The sequence below is a fragment of the Rhagoletis zephyria genome, unplaced genomic scaffold (genome assembly GCF_001687245.7).
Source record: "Rhagoletis zephyria isolate East Lansing unplaced genomic scaffold, Rhagoletis_zephyria_1.1 Rzeph_scaffold_00030, whole genome shotgun sequence".
NCBI lineage: Eukaryota > Metazoa > Arthropoda > Insecta > Diptera > Tephritidae > Rhagoletis > Rhagoletis zephyria.
Genome location: NW_016157114.1, coordinates 473,163 through 479,228, shown reverse-complemented (window position 1 = coordinate 479,228; position 6,066 = coordinate 473,163). Strand labels below are relative to the sequence as shown.

The 6,066-nt window shown below is 36.7% G+C and overlaps 1 protein-coding gene across 2 annotated transcripts in view; it reads left to right on the top strand.

The window, feature by feature from the left end:
• The window catches only part of hyd (E3 ubiquitin-protein ligase hyd), a 534,145-nt gene that overhangs the window by 184,740 nt on the left and 343,339 nt on the right, over nt 1-6,066 (top strand). The gene's annotated exons all lie outside the window — the stretch shown is intronic.

The following is a 6,066-nucleotide window of genomic DNA, read 5'->3' as shown; positions in this document are numbered from 1 at the left end:
GTTCTGCAACCAATGCACGTTACCAGATACAAACACAAAATTGATTGAGATTAAGCACTTGATTAATAAATGTGAACAATCGAAGCTGAAGGCTACAGATGTGAATCTTATTGTTGAGCAGTTAATCAGCAACAAATGTTCTCAAATAAAAACAAGCATTGTTTCTGACTTTAAAACGTTCTTGGAACTTAACATTGGAATTAAAAATAATGCTATGAAAAATGATATTATCAGGCAGGTTCTGCAATTCACTTCCGAGTGAATTTGAGTCGGATTCGCGTAGAATTAAAATTGGCAGGGGTTGAAATTCACTCGGAAGGGAATTGCAGAACCTGCCTGTATAAATGAGATTTCTAGTGAACTCAACAAATGTGGTGAAAACGTGCAAAATATGCGGCCAAATAATAGTAATAGTGATGTGCAAATGTCTTATGCACAGGCAGCCAAAATAAATAAAAATAAAATTGTCATCAAACCAATAAACAAAAACCAAAAAATAAAGGAAACCAAGGAAGCGCTAAAAACAGCAATTGAACCTACCGCTGGCCTTGTTAAGACTGTAAACGAAAAGAGGAGGTATAATTCTGGAGTGCAAAAATAAAGATACATGTGAGCAAGTGCATCAAAAATTAAAGGAAACCATAGGAACTGAATGCGAAGCTGAAAGAACTAAAGGAAAAAAAATAAATAAAAAAGATTTTCTAAGTAGTTGGACTAACTGAAAACATAGGTAACGATCGCATTATTGAATGATTAACGAAGCAAAATGATGAATGTTTAGGGAAAGGGTTTAAAATATTAAAAGTCTACGAAAATATAACACGTAGAGAAGAAAGTTTTAATATTCTAGTAGAAACAGGCGCACTAACCTGTGAAAATGTTCTTAAGTGAAAAAGGTTAATCATTGAATGGGGCACTTGCATGGAATTCGAACATATCAATGTTATGAGATGTTTTAAATGCCTGGGTTACAAGCATAAATCGAGCGAATGCACTAATAAAAAAGCATGTAGTAAATGCGCGGGCAACCATAATGTGAAGGATTGCAATTCTGAGATCATACGGTGCGTAAACTGTTGTGAACTGGTACAGAAAAAAAGTGATTGACGGAAATGTCAATCATTATGCATTTAGCTTGGACTGTCCAGCATTTAAAAAATATGCCCATGCAAAAAATAATACCATGGTCTAGCAACGAACGTTAAATGAACTGAGTGGTATTTATTTAGATGTAAACAGTATTACAGCAAATAAAGGTGAATTGGAAAGAGTAATCGAATCTTGTGTGCCACATATAATATTGTTGTTAGAGACTTGTGTAACTGAAGATATAGCAAACCAAGAATTACAAATAGATACATACAATATTGTTAGATGCAATTCGCATAGCAGACATACAGGCGGGGTTTTAATATACCTACACAACTCTATTAAATATAAAACAAAAATTAATAACTCACGTGATAAAAATATTTGGTTTTTACTTCAAGAAATTGGAAATATTACTGCTAAATAACAAGTAGGTGTAATATATCATTCACCAAACTCTAGTGATGTGGATTTCATTACTTATCTTAGCGAAATTATGAATAGCAACTACTCAGATGAGAACACTGTAATTATTGGAGATTTCAATATTAATATGTGTAAAACAACAACCTACAGCAAACAGATCTTACGGGTATTTCAATCTTTTTCAATGTCACAAAAAATATACTTCTACACCAGAAAAACGGAAGATGCTGAAACAATGATAGACTTGCTATTTACAAATACTAACAATATTTCTTGCAAAAGAATGGTAATGCATCAGACCTCTGATCATGAAACATTATATTTTAAAGTAAACATAGAAGCACACTTCAAAATGAGCATGAAAAAAGCTATAGTATCGTGGGAAAATTATTCCAGTGAAAATCTAGTTCACATTTAAAGCAGTACAATTATAGTGAATTTTCTAGGTTGAATGTCGATGAAAAAGCCAAATTCTAAACAGATATTTTATCTTATGAAATGAGTTCTCTAACGTGTACGAAGGAAATAAGTGTTAAGCTCATGAACAAATGGTATGATAGTGAGTTATCATACCTTAATAAATATAAGTGCAATCTTTATAATATTGCTTTAGAAACAGGAATCTGAACGACTACAATTTTTTGTCATTTATTGAACAAGAAAATTAGTACAGTAAGATTATGAATCTTTTATAGTACAACATTACAAAAACATTACTATGTTGATATTAAAAATGCAGGCTTACATATGTATATACTTAAGGCTAGGTCAGTAGTTATAGTTTAAAATAAAATAAAATAAAGTAAAGTAAAATAAGATGGTCAGTCTAGATAAGTTGAGAAAAATAATTGTAAATAATAGTTCTATAGTTGCTTTTGTTTATACTACTCCTTATGGAAGTAGGAATCGAGTTCCAGGTACGTATAGTGTTCACAAAGAACAATCTAGTCGAGGCTACAGAGTTAAAGCTGGGGACAATTAAATCGTATAAACGGGACGATTTTGTAAATTTCAGCTTCTCATGAAGATATGATAAGCCGATAAATAAAGATACAGCTTCTGGCTTCAATGTAGTCCAGGATTTGACAGTCCAGCAGATCGTATCTCCACTGGGATGGGTGGTCAAATTTACGCAGGCCATGCACATAAGGATTTATATTATTAAAAATAACGTCAACCTTATGAGCAGATTGTGAGTATAGTCTATTGCAGATGAGCGCAGAGAACGTCAAATTAGGTATCAGTAATTGGATGGTAAGCTTACGTCTGACGTTGACCGGGGTAAACAAGGATGAATGTCTTAAACTACGTAGCGCGCAATACACCTTACCTATTACCATATTTATATGATCAACACATGTTAAATTCGAGTTGATTACAAAGCCCAGGTTAGTAATTTTACTTACAAAACCAATTGGTTTGACACCTATGTAAAGGGATGGAATGTTATTTACAACCAACTTTCTTTTAGAGATATGCAGTACATACGTTTTATTTGGGTTAAAGCAAAGACTGTTGGTTTGATCAAATAATCCGATTTATCTTATCACAGAGATCATTAACATTTTCGAAAAGGCTTGACAAGTAAAGCTGGACATCGTCTGCATAAGCATGCATACTAACAAATTTACACACCGAAGAGATGTCATTAAGAAATATTGAGCCCTGTGGTACACCAGAAACTAGTTTCATTGGTTGTGAGGATTTATTTACTACTGTAATCTGTTCTTTAGATAACTCGTCATAAGTTTCAGAGAATATTCGCTGAACCCAAAATAATGCTTGAGCTTAAGACAAAGGAAATGGTGATCGATAGTGTCAAAGGCTTTGGAGAAGTCAAGGAGACATAGTAACGTAAGGTAGCCTTTGTCGAAAAAAGAACGAACATCATCAAGGATTTTTAACACAGCCGTTGAGCAACTGTGACCAATCCTAAAGCCAGACTGAAGCGGATAAAGCAGGTTCTTCTCCTGCACATGACGGGTAATTTGTTCCGTCATTAAAGACTCAAATACTTTTGACAACGTTGGTAGAACACTTGTAAGGCGAAAGTCCGATGGAGTCTGGGCGCCCTTCTTCTTGGCAGTAGGGCGCACTAAAGCCACCTTCCACTTATCCGGGAAACATGATGTGGTAATACAGTGATTCATTATGTGTGTTATCGTACTGGTAATAGACGGTAGTACCATTTAGTAAATTTTAACGGTATACCATCCTGACCGCATGCATTTGATTTGATTTTCAAAATACTTTTAATAACATCACACTCAGACATTGTTGAGAACTCAAATGGGCTACCAGAATAAATTAGATGATCACAGGGGACAAAACATTGCTGGTAGGAATCAGACAAAGGACTGCTAATGAAGCTTTATTGAGTGTATCTGCGTCTATTGTGCATTCGACTTCTTCACTTCCACATACTCGTAAGCGTTTAAGGTTACGCCACAACACGTTAGGTGGCAGGGAGGAGTCAAGGTTCTTCGAATAATACCTGCACTTCTCTTTTCTTTTAGCCGATGTTGTTTTATTTCTTGCTATTTTAAACAGACTCCAGTTAGCCAGGTCAAATACATGGAGCGTAAGATAATGAAAATTGCATAAGTATGTCAAAGGAAACAAATACCATAAATAAAGTTGTAATACATGACAATGTTTACACAACCGAAAATGATATTGCACAAGCATTAAGTGACTACTTTGTAGACAGTATCAAAGAAATCTCTTCAAATATTGAAATTATCGATAAAGAATTTTCTAAACTTCCGAATTTCGTATACAATTTTACATTTCAAGAAATAGAAACTGATGAAGTTATTAAAATTGCTGGTTCTTTCAAAAATAGAATCGGAGGAAGAAAACTTTTATTTGAAGGAGTCATTAGAGATGCAGTAACTTATTTAGGATTCTTCTACATGCAGATAGTTAACGAGAGCTTAAGGAAAGGTGATTTTTGCAACATCTTGGAAAACATCCACTGTCGTTCCAATAGAAAAGGTTAAAAATACCATTAAAGCGGATGATAAACACACTACCAAATGATGAAAAAATACTTGAATGTGCAGTAAAAACCCATTTAGTACAATATCTCGAATGTAATAACATATTAATACCACAACAGTCTGGATTTGGCAAGAAGCACTCATGTGAAACTGCCCTGAATTTGGTAATTGCTCACTGGAAAGAAGAACTGAGCAAAAACAAAAAAAAATTGTTGTTTTCTTAGATTTGAAACGTGCCTTTGAGACAATAGATCAAGACCTACTATTGAGAAAGTTGTCCAATATAGGAATAAAGGGTATCGAACTGAATTGGTTTGAAAGTTTTATCAAGAATCGTATGCAAAAACCAGCGATTGGATCGTCGGTATCAGACGAAAGAAAGCAATGATTGAGCTAACACAAGGTTCAGTGTTAGCACCTATTTTATTTAATATTTATATTAATGATATTTCACACAGCATTAAGTATAGCCGTAGTATAGCAGCAGTAAGTATTTCCCGCTCATTAAGTACCACCGCCGAAGAAGTAGTCGGATTTCAGCGAGCCCGAAAAAACAACTGGAACGATGAGGAGTGTAAGGAAGCTGCAGATAAAAAAGATGCCGCCTACAGGGCCACGCTGCGATCGGGCGCAACGCGCGCTTTGTGGATCCGCTATAGGGATCTGAAGAGGGAAGCGAGACGTATTTACCGCAATAAGAAGAGAGAGGCCAAAATACGTGAGTGCGAAGAGCTTGAAATGCTAGCCGACAGGAAGAATGCCCGAAAATTTTACCAGAGAGTTAGGCGACTTACGGAAGGTTTAAAGACCGGGGCGTACTGTAAGAACAATAATGGCGACCTAGTAACTGATGTCCAGAACGTACTTAAATTATGGAGGGAACACTAAATGGTAGCAGCACGGAAAGTTGCGGAGAAGAAGAACCCGAGCCCGCAGTCGATGATGACGGAGTCGACGTTCCACCGCCTGACTATGGCGAGGTACGTATAGCAATAACGCGGCTGAAAAACAACAAAGCCGCTGGAGCTGACAGCCTGGCAGCTGAGCTATTCAAGTACGGCGGCGAGGAGTTGATAAGGTGCATGCATCAACTTTTGTGCAGAATATGGTCAGATGAACGCATGCCCGACGACTTGAATTTAAGTGTGCTCTGCCCAATCCACAAGAAAGGTGACCCCGCCATTCGCGCCAACTACCGCGGGATCAGCCTTCTTAGCATAGGTTACAAGGTCTTATCGAGCGTATTGTGTGAAAGACTGAAGCCCACCGTCAATGACCTGATTGGGCCTTATCAGTGTGTCTGTAGACCTGGCAAATCCACCATAGACCAGGTATTCACAATACGCCAAATCTTGGAAAAGGCCCGCGAGAAAAGGATCGACACTCACCACCTATTTGTCGACTTTAAAGCCGCTTTTGACAGCACTAAAAGGAGTTGCCTATACGCCGCTATGTCTGAATTTGGCATCCCCTCAAAACTCATACGGCTGTGTAAAATGACGTTGAGCAATACCACCAGCTCCGTCAGAATTGGGAAAGACCTCTCCGA